Below are 15,810 nucleotides of genomic sequence, written 5' to 3' on the forward strand. Positions count from 1 at the left end.
AGTAATGTCCGACTTGAAACTGTAGCCATACAATCTCCATCTCGCTGGACGAGTTGAGATTACTCTGTGTTCAACCGAACACTCTAACGGATCCGAAGGAGACCGCCGAGCAATTCGCATCTTCATCCGTTGGCCTACAGAAGTGAAGAGATTAAAGATTTCTCTTCCATCTTCAATCAAGTCGACATTTCTGAGTTCTCCGCCAGCCCGCCGAGAATCAACAGCTGTACCGCCCGCCGACAGCGCGAGGAAACGGCCCCCCCCCCATCATCACCCGAGCCTCAAGGAACCGGGTCAAAGTTAAAGGACAGAGGAAAACACATTCTACCTGTGTCCTCATGCGATTCAAGTAAGAGGTTTACATCTGGGCAGAGATAGAATATTATAGTGTGCTATTCTTGTGTTTCAAGGTTTTTGCTTGTACAGTTTACGGACTGCCATGTCCGCTAATTATTAATACTCAGGGTATTAATTATCACGAATTTGTTTTGCTGTATTGTGGTCCAACCAAATTGGACTGTTGTGCATTTTCGCCATCGTGGGTGAGACAGCAACGGAGTTCATCCATTAAAGAGTCAAATAACACGGGACTTTTACGAGCCCCGCTCGTAAAACCACATCTCTGAGTGATGAACACAGCTGCTTTATCTCGAGCTATCGCGAAATCAGCTTTCGGGCTGTCACTTAATCTCTCTCTCTCTCTCTCTCTCTCTCTCTCTCTCACTAACCACACTGACACACACACACACACTGTCACACACACACCTTATGTGTTATAGGATTATTTTTATTTCCATATCTAATCATATCACTGTTTAGTTTGTAGTTGTAAGTCGGAAGTTTATTGACTGCATTGTATTAATTATTAATTGATATTACTGCATAAATAAACTTTGTTTATATTACAAAGAGAGGTGTTTTGGTTTGTTTTGCATACGCCTGAGTCATGCTGACGGGATGTCAGTGCTCGGATTCAAACCTTCATTCATTGTTTTTTTTCCCGAAAATCGATATTCTTCGGATGTTGATTTTCCTAAGAAAACAATCTAATATTCGGTTATTAGTCCCTGATTTCAGGGTGGTGCCCTGTAAATGTTAATCCTTATTAATATTCTATTGATTTTTGATAATTGATAATTATCTTTGATTGAATTAGAATGATCAATAAGCTAGTGTTAATTGTAATTAATGTTTCATCGATGTTAACAATTAACGATTATCTTTGATAAGTGTTGATTTTAAAGGATTAAAAAAAGCTAACATTGATTCTCATCAATGTTCTATTGATTTTTGTAATTAATAATTATCTTTGATAATTATTAATTATTGCTAAAAACAAACTTGCTCCTAAACGTAGCACACTACATTTACTGGAGTCCCATAAGAGGTTTTAATGAGTTAGATCCAATTAATTAATTTAAATATTGATTAATAACTACAGAAATAATTACCAATTATTTCTGATAGTAACACTGATCTAAACAAACAGTAAAACCCTACAGTAGTGAGGGCGGAGGAGCTGAAAGTTCGGGACTGGGCAGTAAAAGGTGACTCCCACAATTTTGTCAGCTCCTCGTGCACTTCCGGGAAGAAAGGTACTTGAGCGGGACGTGGCTGCTTTGAGCGGCGCCGCGAGCCCAGGAACCAATCATCGAGCCGCGAGTGTTCAGGGGAGAGCGGAGGGTTCCACTCTAGCGGATGCTCGCGGCTGCCCGGAAAAGCATGTCCATCATTTCTGCATCAGCCTGTGAATGGGCGACAGTCCCCGTGGGGGGGAGCTCAGCTGAGGCTTCTGCGTCCAACTGGACGAGCCCCCTCTCCGATGATATGCTCGAGAGCTCATCAGCTTTGCGGGCTCCGAACAAGAGGTCGAACTCGCCGTGAGGCGAGCCGGCAGACTCAACCGGAAGCCCAATCGGGGCAGACGAGCATGCTGGGGAATGGGAGGTCCGTGGGGAAATACCCGGCGGCGTTGGTCCCATTGGAGTCCCCAAATCGCCCCCAGTGCTAGCCGTGCTGGCCTCATACCTGTAGGTAGAAGGACCGAGGCGGGGAGCCGCTGGGGTGGATTGCTTTCTTACGAAAGCAAGCCATGACTGCAACGTTGCCATGGTCATTTTCTCGCAATAAGTACATGATCCATCCACGAATGCTGTCTCTGCGTGGGTCGCACCCAGACATGAAAGACAGCGATCGTGACCATCTGAAGTTGAGAGGTAACGACCGCAACCAGGAATAACACACAAACGGAAAGGCATCTTTAAAAAGATGCGTCTTTAAAAAGACGTTCCGTGTGTGCCGCTCTTTTAGAGAAATATACTCTTTTAGAAAAACATACTCTCTTTTTTCTGCCAAAGTGCCCAGTGGCATTCTCTGCAGTGCACCAGTGCAGAGGAGGGAGAAGCCGCTGAAATTCGCCATTAGATTCAGCAGAGGTGAATGAACAGTCAGCTCAGTAAATATCGACGGTTTGGCTCTGAAGAGAAAATCTGAATGAGTGGTTGCACGCCAGCTCCTTTTATACCTGAGTGGCATGTAAATACCTCTCGCCAATTTTCATTGGCCTTTTATCAAAGACCAGAGGTGTCTCGGGCTCCCAAGAGTGACCCCTAGTGTCACTACATTGACACAACGTCGAGTGAGTGACAGATAGGGAACCTATATTATTAAATCTTCTCTCATAGAATGCATTTTATTCAGACTACTTATGGCTGATAGAGAATCTGTGCATATGATTACTCTATCAGGACATACCTCTTCTACCCACTGCAGACCCACCGTTAAAGAAACTAATTCTTCAAATATACTGATAATCCATTTGACAATCTCTTACTAATACATGTCTGAATTTCTAGTATAAAAACACCCCAATCCCTGTATGTGATGTATCTGGATCTAGATCCATCAGTAAATATCTGTAAAGCTGCATAGTAATGGTTACTTACTGTATGTATCTCTCCACATACTTATATTCCCATCATACATGTCTCTGTTTCCAACTAGTTTTGTATCTATATTAATTGCTGGGTATAACCATGGTAGAACTACCATTGTTTCTGAGGGTCCTATATTAATATTTGGAATCTTATATTCTTCTGCCTCTTTGTTACTGTTCCATCCAAATCTATTGCTTTGTGTTTTTCTTTTAATTCCCAGCTGTTTTCCAATACATTTACTGCTATGTCTATTCTTACTGCCTTTAAGCCTGGTCCAGTATGCTAAGGATAGTTTATTTCGACGTCAGTCTAGAGGTAACTCTTCTGTTTCAACCAACAAAGCATTTGGAGTAGTCTTAATGGCTCCACAACATAACCTAAGGGCCTTGTCTAGAATACAATACGGCTTAGATTGGTTTTAGCCGCTACCACGTATACCATACTTCCATAATCTATTATCAGTCTAAGCATGATTCTATATAGTGTCAGTATTGACTTTATATCTGCACCCTTAGTTATATCCAGCCCTTGTGAGATTATTTTCTTTTCTTTTGTTTCTATATTACTTATATGAGTTCTCCAAGTGTATTTGTTGTCAAACCATAACCCCAAATTTTGAATGTACAGTGCATCCGGAAAGTATTCACAGCGCTTCACTTTTTCCACATTTTGTTATGTTACAGCCTTATTCCAAAATTGATTAAATTCATTATTTTCCTCAAAATTCTACAAACAATACCCCATAATGACAACATGAAAGAAGTTTGTTTGAAATCTTTGTAAATTTATAAAAAAATAAAAAAAATAAATAAAAAAAAAAAAATCACATGTACATAAGTATTCACAGCCTTTCCTCAATACTTTGTTGAAGCACTTTTGGCACCAATTACAGCCTCAAGTCTTTTAGAGTATGATGCTACAAGCTTGGCACACCTATTTTTGGGCAGTTTCTCCCATTCTTCTTTGCAGGACCTCTCAAGCTCCATCAGGTTGGATGGGTAGCGTCGGTGCACAGCCATTTTCAGATCTCTCCAGAGATGTTCAATCGGGTTAAAAGTCTGGGCTCTGGCTGGGCCACTCAAGGACATTCACAGAGTTGTCCCGTAGCCACTCCTTTGTTATCTTGGCTGTGTGCTTAGGGTCGTTGTCCTGTTGGAAGATGAACCTTCGCCCCAGTCTGAAGTCCAGAGTGCTCTGGAGCAGGTTTTCATCAAGGATGTCTCTGTAAATTGCTGCATTCATCTTCCCCTCGATCCTGACTAGTCTCCCAGTTCCTGCCGCTGAAAAACATCCCCACAGCATGATGCTGCCACCACCATGCTTCACTGTAGGGATGGTATTGGCCAGGTGATGAGCGGTGCCTGGTTTCCTCCAGACATGACGCTTGCCATTCAGGCCAAAGAGTTCAATCTTTGTTTCATCAGACCAGAGAATTTTGTTTCTCATGGTCTGAGAGTCCTTCAGGTGCCTTTTGGCAAACTCCAGGTGGGCTGTCATGTGCCTTTTACTGAGGAGTGGCTTCCGTCTGGCCACTCTACCATACAGGCCTGATTGGTGGAGTGCTGCAGAGATCGTTGTTCTTCTGGAAGGTTCTCCTCTCTCCACAGAGAAATGATGGAGCTCAGTAAGAGTGACCATCCGGTTCTTGTTCACCTCCCTGACTAAGGCCCTTCTCCCCCGATCGCTCAGTTTGGCCAGGCGGCCAGCTCTAGGAAGAGTCCTGGTGGTTCCAAACTTCTTCCATTTACGAATGATGGAGGCCACTGTGCTCATTGGGACCTTCAATACTGCAGAAATTTTTCTGTACCCTTCCCCAGATCTGTGCCTCGATACAATCCTGTCTCGGAGGTCTACAAACAATTCCTTGGACTTCATGGCTTGGTTTGAGCCATGGCTTGGTCAAAAGAAGAACACTTATGTGAGAATGTTGTTTGTAGACTACAGCTCAGCATTCAACGCCATAGTGCCCTCCAAGCTAGATGAGAAACTCCAGGCTCTGAGCTTAAACAGCTCGCTGTGCAGCTGGATCCTGGACTTCCTGTCAAGCAGACGCCAGGTGGTTAGAATAGGCAGCAACAGCTCCTCATCACTGACCCTCAACACTGGAGCCCCACAGGGCTGTGTTCTCAGCCCACTCCTGTATTCCCTGTACACACATGTCTGTGTGGCAACACATAGCTCCAATGCCATCACTAAGTTTGCTGATGACACGACAGTGGTAGGTCTGATCACTGATAATGATGAAACAGCCTACAGAGAGGAGGTGCACACTCTGACACACTGGTGTCAGGAGCACAACCTTTCCCTCAACGTCAGTAAGACAAAGGAGCTTGTGCTGGACTTCAGAAGAAAAGACAGAGAACACAGTCCCATCACCATCAATGGAGCACCAGTGGAGAGAGTCAGCAGCTTCAAGTTCCTGGGTGTCCACATCACTGAGGAACTCACATGGTCGATCCACACTGAAGTCGTTGTGAAGAAGGCTCATCAGCGCCTCTTCTTCCTGAGACGGCTGAGGAAGTTTGGAATGAACCACCACATCCTCACACGGTTCTACACCTGCACTGTAGAGAGCATCCTGACTGGCTGCATCTCCACCTGATACGGCAATAGCACAGCCCACAACCGCAAAGCACTGCAAAGGGTGGTGCGAACTGCCAGACACATCATCGGAGGTGAGCTTCCCTCCCTCCTGAAATATATACGAGGCGGTGTGTGAAAAAAGCTCGGAGGATCATCAGAGACTCCAGCCACCCGAGCCATGGGCTGTTCTCACTGCTACCATCAGGCAGGCGATATCGCAGCATCAGGACCCGCACCTGCCGACTCCATGATAGCTTTTTCCCCCAAGCAATCAGACTTTTGAACTCTTGATCTCCCACGATCAAAATGCATCAGCACTGAACTTTATTACTCTCACTCTTATATCTCACACCGGACTGTCATAAATTATATTATTATTACATATATTCTCTCTTAAAAACTTACTATCAACCGACAGCCTGAATGTCAATACTGTACAATACAGCCTACTGTACATTCTATATATACTATATATACTTTTTTATTTTTATTGAATAATGTGTATCTATATTGTGTGTATTGTATACTGTACAGTGTATGTTATTATTTGTATATTGTTGTGTGTAATTATGTGCAAATTAGACTTTAAATTGTGTTGTGTTAATTTGATGTTATTGTAAATTGGTATATGTCTCATCACTGTCACGACTGCTATATTGATCGGAACTGCACCCAAGAATTTCACACACCATTGCACTTGTGTATATGGCTGTGTGACAATAAATGTGATGTGATTTCATTTTATTTGTTTGTGCTCTGACATGCACTGTTAACTGTGGGACCTTATATAGACAGGTGTGTGCCTTTCCAAATCTTGTCCAATCAACTGAATTTACCACAGGTGGACTCCAATCAAGTTGTAGAAACATCTCAAGGATGATCAGTGGAAACAGGACGCACCTGAGCTCAATTTTGAGTGTCATGGCAAAGGCTGTGAATACTTATGTACATGTGATTTTTTTTTTTTTTATTTTATTTTATTTTTTTTTATAAATTTGCAAAGATTTCAAACAAACTTCTTTCATGTTGTCATTATGGGGTATTGTTTGTAGAATTTTGAGGAAAATAATGAATTTAATCCATTTTGGAATAAGGCTGTAACATAACAAAATGTTAAAAAAAGTGAAGCACTGTGAATACTTTCTGGATGCACTGTAGTTACCCTTTCTAAAGAACTCCCATAAAGGAAGAATTTTATGTCTTCTGGTACATTTTTCTTTGAGAAAAACATACTACACAACTTAATAGACATCTTAAACCCCCACTTGAAAGAACATTTCCACATTTAATACTGCTTTGTTTCTTTGTTTACCATAGCCTTTTCAATTTCATTACTTAATTTTATTAAAGCATCTGTTGTTGATCTGTCCTTTCTAAGTCCACACTGACTATGATTAAGTAATCCTATACTTTCTAGAAAGAACGTCAATCGATTTTCTCCATTAATTTGCAAAGATTTGATGTCATTGCTATTGGTCTATAACTATTTGGATTTGATGGGTCCTTACCAGGTTTCACAAAATGTAGAATAATAGCTCGTCTCTAACCGATCGGCAACTGTCCCTCATTCCATATTCTATTACAGAGATTTAATACAATTATAAATGATTTTTCTGACATATGTTTGACCATTTTATAAGTAATCTGGTCTTCCCCCTGAGCTGTATTTTTGCATCTACTCATGGCTAGTTTCAACTCATGAATAGTAAACTCTAAATTCATTACATCAATCTGTTGAAGACATTGGTGTATTAATATTTGTATACTGGATAATGAGAGCTGTCCGTTCTGATATATACACATTATCAATATGCGGAGTATGTACTTTGGCAAAGGCTCCACCCAGGAGATCTGTCTTTTCTATATCCGACACGACAACTTTGTCTATCGGTAAGTACTGGAATTTGTGTAAATCTTCCTCTATATCCCCCATTCCCCATTCATTTTCGTCAGCATACCCCATACATCTCCTACTTGTTTCCCTTCCAATAGATGAACAAAAAGCTCTCCAATGGTTTCTTTTAGCTGTTTTTATGTTATGTCGAACTATTGCTTTCATTCATTGATATTCTCTTGCATTCTTTGAATTCAAATTTCTTCTTAGTTCTTTGAATGATTTGTTTCATTCTTTTATTGCATTAGTACATTCGTCTGTCTACCATGGAACAATCTTTCCATTTCTCTTGCCTATGCTTATAGGTATACTACTCTCTGCTGCAATGATTATCCAAGCTGTTATACTGTCTGCATGGTCAGTAACTGATTCATTTGTATTAATTATCATAATATTTAATTGACAATAGGAATTAAATAATTCCCAGTCTGCCTTATCAAAGACTAGAAGATCCCAAGATTAGAAGACTAGAAGATTCATATTAGGATTGGTCAGGCAAAAGTGGTCTCAAAAGTTTGATCTTTTGAAAGGGTACTGGCAAGTGCCATTAACTGACTGAGCTAAAGAGGTCTCTGCTTTTTGCACCCCGAAGCCTTATATCGTTACTGTGTGCATCCATTCGCAGTGAAAAATGCACCTGCAACATTTAACGATTGATGAATATTGTAACTTTGGGTTGGAGAATGTAGTCACCTGGACAATGTTGTGGTATATAGTTAATCCTGGCCAGAGCACATGGAACATGTACAGCAGGTGTTTGAGTGGCTGGAGGCAGCTGGATTTGTGGTAACCCTATCAAAGTGTGAAATTGGCAGGGCACAAGTCACCTACCTGGGTCATCTGTTAGGGAAAGAAGCAGTTAGACCAAGAACTGCCAAGGTATTTGATATTTTAGAGATCCATAGTCCTCAAACAAAAAAACAAACAAATTATGCATGGGGATGTGTGGATTCTACGGCCAACTTTGCTGCTGTGACTGCTCCTTTAACGAATCTATTTAAAAATTGGATTAGGTTTGAGTGGTCTGCTGAATGTGAAAGTGCTTTGGACAAGGTTAAAGCCAATTTGTCACATGAACCAGTACTAAAAACTTCAGATTTCTCTGCCACATTTAAGTTAGCTGTTGATGCTTGCGATGTTGGGGTAGGGGCTGTATTATTACAGTCTGATGCCTCTGATATAAGTAAGCCTGTGGCATACTTTTCTAGAAATCTTAACAGCCACCAAAAAGCATATTCTACAATTGATAAAAAAAAAAAAAAATTTAAAAAAAGTTTTTGAAACTGATGACTTGGACCAAATAATAAAGAAAAGCAGCCAATAAGTTCCCAACATATATGGGAACTCCTTCAATACTGTTAAAAAAGCATCCCAGGGTGATACCTCCAGAAGTTGGTTGAGAAAATGTCAAGAGTACATGTCTGCACATTCTAGGCAAAGGGTGACTACTTTGAAGATGCTAAAATATAACAGTTTTCATTTATTTTGGATTTTGTTTAGTCACAACATAATTCCCATAGTTTCATTTATGTTATTCCATAGTTGCGATGACTTTACTATTATTCTAAAATGTGAAGAAAAATTATAAAAAAATGAGTGTTTCAAAACTTTTGACTGGTAGTGTATAGTAACTCTTTTCACATTTGGTACCTGATGTACAGTTTGGAGAATGTTGAATCGTGAAAGCTTGTTTTAGGAAATTGATACTATTGTATATACGCTGGCAGCCAAAAGTTTGGAATAATGTACAGATTGCTGTTTAGGAAGGTAATTGGTACTTTAATTCACCAAATTGGCATTCAGCTGATCACAAAGTATAGTCAGGACATTACTGATGTAAAAAAACCACCATCACTGTTTGAAAAAATTCATTTTTGATCAAATCTAGACAGGCCCCATTTCCAGCAGCCATCACTCCAACACCTTATCCTTGAGTAATCATGCTAAATTGCTAATTTGGTACTAGAAAATCGCTTGCCATTATATCAGAGCTGAAAGCTATTTGGTTCATTAAATGAAGCTTAACATTGCCTTTGTGTTTGCTTTTGAGTTGCCACAGTATGCGATAGCCTGGCATGTCTTAAGATCAATATTAGGTCAAAAATGGCAAAAAAAAAAAACAGCTTTCTCTAGAAACTCAGTCAATCATTGTTTTATGGAATGAAGGCTATACAAATGCTTGAAATTGCCAAAAAACTGAAGATTTCATACAAAAGGTGTACAATACAGTCTTCAAAGACAAAAGGACAACAAGCTCTAACAAGGATAGAAAGAGATGTGGAAAGCCAGATGTACAACTAAACAAGAGGATAAGTACATCAGAGTCTCTAGTTTGAGAAATATATGCCTCACATGTCCTCAGCTGACAGCTTAATTGAATTCTACCCGCTCAACACCAGTTTCATGTACAACAGTAAAGAGAAGACTCAGGGGTGCAGGCCTTATGGGAAGAATTGCAAAGAAAAAGCCACTTTTGAAACAGAAAAACAAAAAGAAATGGTTAGAGTGGGCAAAGAAACAAACATTGGACAACAGATAATTGGAAGAGGATAGGCCCATACTCTCTATCACCTTTCTTGGCTGGTGGGACCATCAAGCAGTTAATGAAACACCTGTAGATTAGCTATGGTTGCTTTTGGTAAAGGACTGGTGTGTGCTGAGATGGTCTTTGCTGGATCTCAATACTGGACTTGTCATTTAATTGTTTTGCCTTGGATTTACTTGCACAAATGGATACCAACCCACTACTTAAAACTTGAACTAAGAAGAGTCAGCTTGGGCTGGCCATCCACATGAGCAGGACTATGGTTTGGGCTGACGGTGTTTTGAGTTGAAGGGATCATCCGCTATAAGGTAATGCTGCCAGCCTATTGCTTTTCCCTTTATTTTACTCTTTTCACATCACTTCTATTGGCACACAGTTTGTTAGGGATGCTGGTAGGTAGGTAATAAGTAGCCACTATAATCTCTTAACACTTATCATACACTTCAGGTCTTCATAATCAGTGCAGCAATCTATTTTTGATTTTTCTCTCGTTAATCAAAAACATTTGTATTTTTTATTAACCATTTTATGGGCTGTCAGAGAGCAAAAGCGAGACTAAGGGACCCAAAAGCAGAGGAACAGTTCAAAGGATTTATTTACAATAAAAGATAATGTTAACTGTGCTTACAAAGACTGGAGATCCCAGCACCTGCTGCAGTAGAGCAAAGGAGTCTTGTGAATGAGTGTGCGCCATAAATTGCACAATGGGCAGATCTGTGAAGAGTGTGTTCGTAGACGAGTGTGTGCATCATGGAAGTCAGTAGCAGATCTGTAGGAATCCTCCATAGAAGTGTAGTGAGGTGCAGAGAATAATGCCCAGCAGATTTGAAGGTAATCACATTCCTGATGTGTGGGCAGAGATAAGGAATCCTCTGTTGAATATTCATGAGTGCAGAGAACAAGCATATAGCAATCTGGAAGGTAACCACACTCCAGACATGCTGGCAGAGATGGGCAACCAAACAGATACACGAGACAGGACCAACTAGGCAGAGAGAGTGAATTAAGTTACTTCACATCAAACATTAATTTAACAAAGATACTGAGAACATGAAGGGTTTAAGTAGGGAGTGAATTAGAGGAGAAGCAGGTGTTGCTAGTATGCTAATTAGTGGCACGATCAGCGTTCCCCTGGGAACAATCAGTGTTCCCATGGAAAAACTGATCATGCATGCCAACTTCGCCTGCGAAACATGAGGGAGAGAAAATAACAAAACGCACAGAATAAACCGACAAACTCACCGGAGCCATGACAATGGGCTAATTATGCACTGAGTAACATTATTACAAAGTACCATAAACTTCATTAAACATGCCTTTATGTAGGTTGACTTATTCACCCCTGTAACCTCAAAGAGGGTACCTTAATACAAAATGGACAACACTAACCCATTTATTAATGAAATTCCCATGAACCATTTATAATTGAGTTATCAAAATTAGTATCCTATCAATCGTATCTTGAAGTAGTTCACCTAAAAATTCTGTCATAATTTACTCACCTCATGTCGTTTCAAACTGACTTTTTTTCTTCTTCTGCAGAACACAAAGGTAGAAATTTTATTGCGAGACCTATGTAGGGCTTTACTGATTGTTTAGATCAGTGTTACTATCAGAAATAATTAATAATTATTTCTGTAGTTATTAATTAATATTTAAATTAATTAATTGGATCTAACTCATTAAAACTTCATATGGGGCTCCAGTAAATGTAGTGTGCTACATTTAGGAGCAAGTTTGGTTATTAGCAATAATTAATAATTATCAAAGATAATTATTAATTATTAAAATAAATAGAACATTGATGAGAATCAATGTTAGCTTTTTAAAATCCTTTAAATCAACAATTATCAAAGATAATCGTTAATTGTTAACATCGATGAAACATTAATTAAAATTAACACTAGCTTATGGATCATTCAAATTCAATCATCAAAGATAATTATCAATTATCAAAAATCAATAGAATATTAATAAGGATTAACATTGACGGGGTACCACCCTGGAATTAGGGACTAATAACCAAATATTAAAACAGTCTCAATATTAGATTGTTTTCTTAGGAAAATCGACATCCAAAAAATATCGATTTTCCGGAAAAAAAAAATCAATGAATTAAGGCTTGAATCCGAGCACTGACATCCCGTCAGCATGACTCAGGCGTATGCAAAACAAACCAAAACACTTCTCTTTGTAAAAAAAAACAAAGTTTATTTATGCAGTAATATCAATTAATAATTAATACAATGCAGTCAATAAACTTCCGACTTACAACTACAAACTAAACAGTAATATGATTAGATATGGAAATAAAATAATCCTATAACACATAAGGTGTGTGTGTGACAGTGTGTGTGTGTGTAAGGAGGGATGCGCACAAAATGGCAGATGTGACTCTTGTGGAGAGTATGTCACGCGAGACTTCCGGCAAGGGAATATGACCGCGAATGGGGGCGGAGATGGCGTCTACCAGTTACCGCGTGTATCCGCTTGTATGATAGCTTAGGGACAAAGCTGGGCTTTAGCATTTAAGCTATCTACGAGCCAAAAATGTGTGCCAGAATGTTTGTGAGGGGTCGCATGTGTGTATGTGTGCGTGTGTGGTTAGTACGAGAGAGAGAGAGAAGTGACAGCCCTAAAGCTGATTTCGCAATCGTGGGAGAGAAAGCAGCTGTTTAGTTCATCGCTCAGAGACGCGGTGGATGGCTCATAAACAGTCCCGTGTTATTTGACTCTTTAATGGATGAACTCAGTTGCGGTCTCATCCGCGATGGCGAAATTGCACAACAATCCAATTTGGTTGGACCACAATACAGCAAAACAAAATCGTTATAATTAATACCCTGAGTATTAATAATGAGCGGACATGGCGGTCCGTAAACTGTACAAGCAAAAACCTTGAAACACAAGAATAACACACTATAATATTCTATCTCTGCCCAGACGTAAACCTCTTACTTGAATCGCATGAGGACACAGGTAGAATGTGTTTTCCTCCGTCCTTTAACTCTGACCTGGTTCCTTGAGGCTTGGGTGATGACAGGAGGCTGTTTCCTCGCTCTGTCGGCGGGCGGTACGGCTGTTGATTCTCAGCGGGCTGGCAGAGAACTCAAATGTCGACTTGATTGAAGATGGAAGAGAAATCTTTAATCTCTTCACTTCTGTAGGCAAATGGATGAAGATGCGAATTGCTTGGCGGTCTCCTTCGGATCCGTTAGAGTGTTTGGTTGAACACAGAGAAATCTCAACTCGTCTAGCGAGATGGAGATTGTATGGCCACAGTTTCAAGTCGGACGTTACTTCCTTGTGCCACGAGGTTGCACCGGAGAGCAGCGAAGAGCTGCGTCCACATGCTGCAAACAAAGTCGCTGGAAGCAAATTCTGGAAGCATTTCAGAGGTATTTCAACTCCTGGTGATGTCATGTTTGAGGGACGTTCTGTTGTGTGCCTCATCCAATAGGAGTTGAGAGTTCGATCCTTTAGTGAGCAAGGCTTCATGGATTTGTAGTCTGTTTTGGACTCCCTTTGTTTGATTTTGGCGCGATTTTTATCAGTAAGATTTACGACTTGGAAGGTGGGGGCTTGAGTTAGGTTTTTACGACTGTATTAGGCCTGCCTTTGCCTTCTATCTGAATACATGAGGCCCAACACTAAAAGCAATTCTCGTGTGAATATAAGAGCCACTGTGAATGAGGCTGTCTCATGAACTCATGAATGTGCAACAGATGTTAAGGTTTTTACTGAAAAATAACTTACATTTTTGGGTTTTCCACCAAAACCTATCATATGTCTCTAGAAGATTTAAGCACAAATTGCATGGACCACTTTTATGGTTTTTTTTACTGAACATAGTGTTGGCAGCTCTTTGCTCATATTAATTGGAGGAGAGAGGACAGGATTGCAGAGAGGGAAAAAAGGGTTGCAGTAGCTGTTAAAGCTTAGGTTTAATAATAGACTGTAAAGTCATAAAATATCGATACATTGATTAAAGATCAGCACATTTTTTTCTTGATATGTTTGAGGCATAGATATATAAACATTAGCCATCATTTAAATTAGAAGCCTAATTTGTGTGCTTTCTAGCTCACAGTCAGTTGGCCTTGTTTAATACAGTCTGTTGTAATAGCTTTGGGAGACCACATGGGGGTGAAATAACATTCACTGTACTTAATACTAAGTCATTGTCACCTCTGTCACCCCTATATTTGTGCATCTGGTGTTTCACATGTTCGTGGTTGGTAATGTTATGTTTTGGAGGATAAACAAATTGGAGAGTTTTGGGGAAGGGCAAAAGAAGCAAAGTTTGGAGTGCGGATTCTGGGTTGATGGAGCTGGCTAATACCTGGATAAACCAAAAACAGTGTGTAAAAAGTGCATGGCGGAATTGACATACTCCTAGAACACAACCAATCTAATATCCCATTTGAACAGATATCATGGCAAATGGCAGAGATGTGCAGTGAAAGGCAATAAACAGGTACAATCTACAATTGCAGAAGCTTTGAACCCTATGAAAAAATATCAATTGATTCGCCACAGGCCAATGAGCTAACAAACTGTGTAGCTAAGTTTATAATTGGAGATATGCAACCGTTATATAAAGAAATATAAAGAAATAATTACTGTGAATGAGATGCATAGTGTATGGTATGAAATTAGCCACCACCTAATATGGGTACTTTTTGCGAAGTGATGGGTAATTTTTTGGGATGTGCACAGTAATTGTTTTTAATTTTCGTTAACCACGAGGGTCCACGAGCGGTTATTCATCGAGACTCAGGAGTCAGGAACATTTGCAATGGATTTGAATCAAACACTACTCAAAAAAGCAGGGAATAAGGTCCACAGTGAGCTATGAGCTTAAATAGGCAATACATAGATTTTCAAATGATAAAGTCACACATTTAATTCAAACAAAAATGATCAAACTGTCACTGCCTGCAACATAGTATTCTTAACTAACGGAAAATACGTAATTTAAGTGCCAAACCTGATACAGTATGTGCTCTGCCCGTGCAGGTTCACATTTCTGTGAGGCATCGGTCTCTAGTATTGTCATGTGCATGGAGTTACACTGCTGTAGTTTATTAGCCTCTTCGGGAAGCCTTGATTTTAAAATGGTTTAGTATTTAACTTGTGGAATTAATAGAGGAAAAGGGGAAAAACCAATGGCTTACTGTTTATCAAGTGCTAAAATTTTTCCAGGTGAAAAACAATATGGAATCATATGTAGCAGTGTAACAGTCACTTGAAGTCCTCTATGCAACCTGAACTTATTTAGAACGTTGAATCTTTGTGATACCAGTGCTAAAAAGCTAGTCGCAGTCAATGAATGGTGAAACAGAGGGCAGGTGTCTCGAGATGTGTTTATAAACACTGAAGTTCTTTTTAACTTGACACAGTGTCTAAAAATGTGGTGGTCCTGTGCAAGACGCTGAAAAACAATGGGAAAAACAACCCAGACACTCTCAAAAAAACAGGTGAACAGACACTAACTAGCCCTATAACTGAAAACTGACTCGAACCTAGCACAAAACCCAATGATAGTTGGGTTGAGGACCTCTATTGCACGTATTGAATAAGCACATTTTGATTTTTGTATTTGATTACATGTGCAATTGTCAAACGTAACCTACAGAATAACGACTATCCGTGCTCATCCCTAGTAATTTTGCTCATCTGCTCACCGCTGTGGCAAGTGACCTGTATGTTTCGGAGTGGCATTTGACAAGAAATGCCGTTGCCTGGGCAAAAAGAAAAACACTAAATATTTTAAAGAACAGATAAAACAAAAGCGTCAATGCGTGTCTGGTTCGCTGTTTGTTCTTATATTCAGTAGCGCTCTGCTGCTC

Source organism: Myxocyprinus asiaticus, chromosome 35 (genome assembly GCF_019703515.2).
Source record: "Myxocyprinus asiaticus isolate MX2 ecotype Aquarium Trade chromosome 35, UBuf_Myxa_2, whole genome shotgun sequence".
NCBI classification, from domain to species: Eukaryota; Metazoa; Chordata; class Actinopteri; order Cypriniformes; family Catostomidae; genus Myxocyprinus; species Myxocyprinus asiaticus.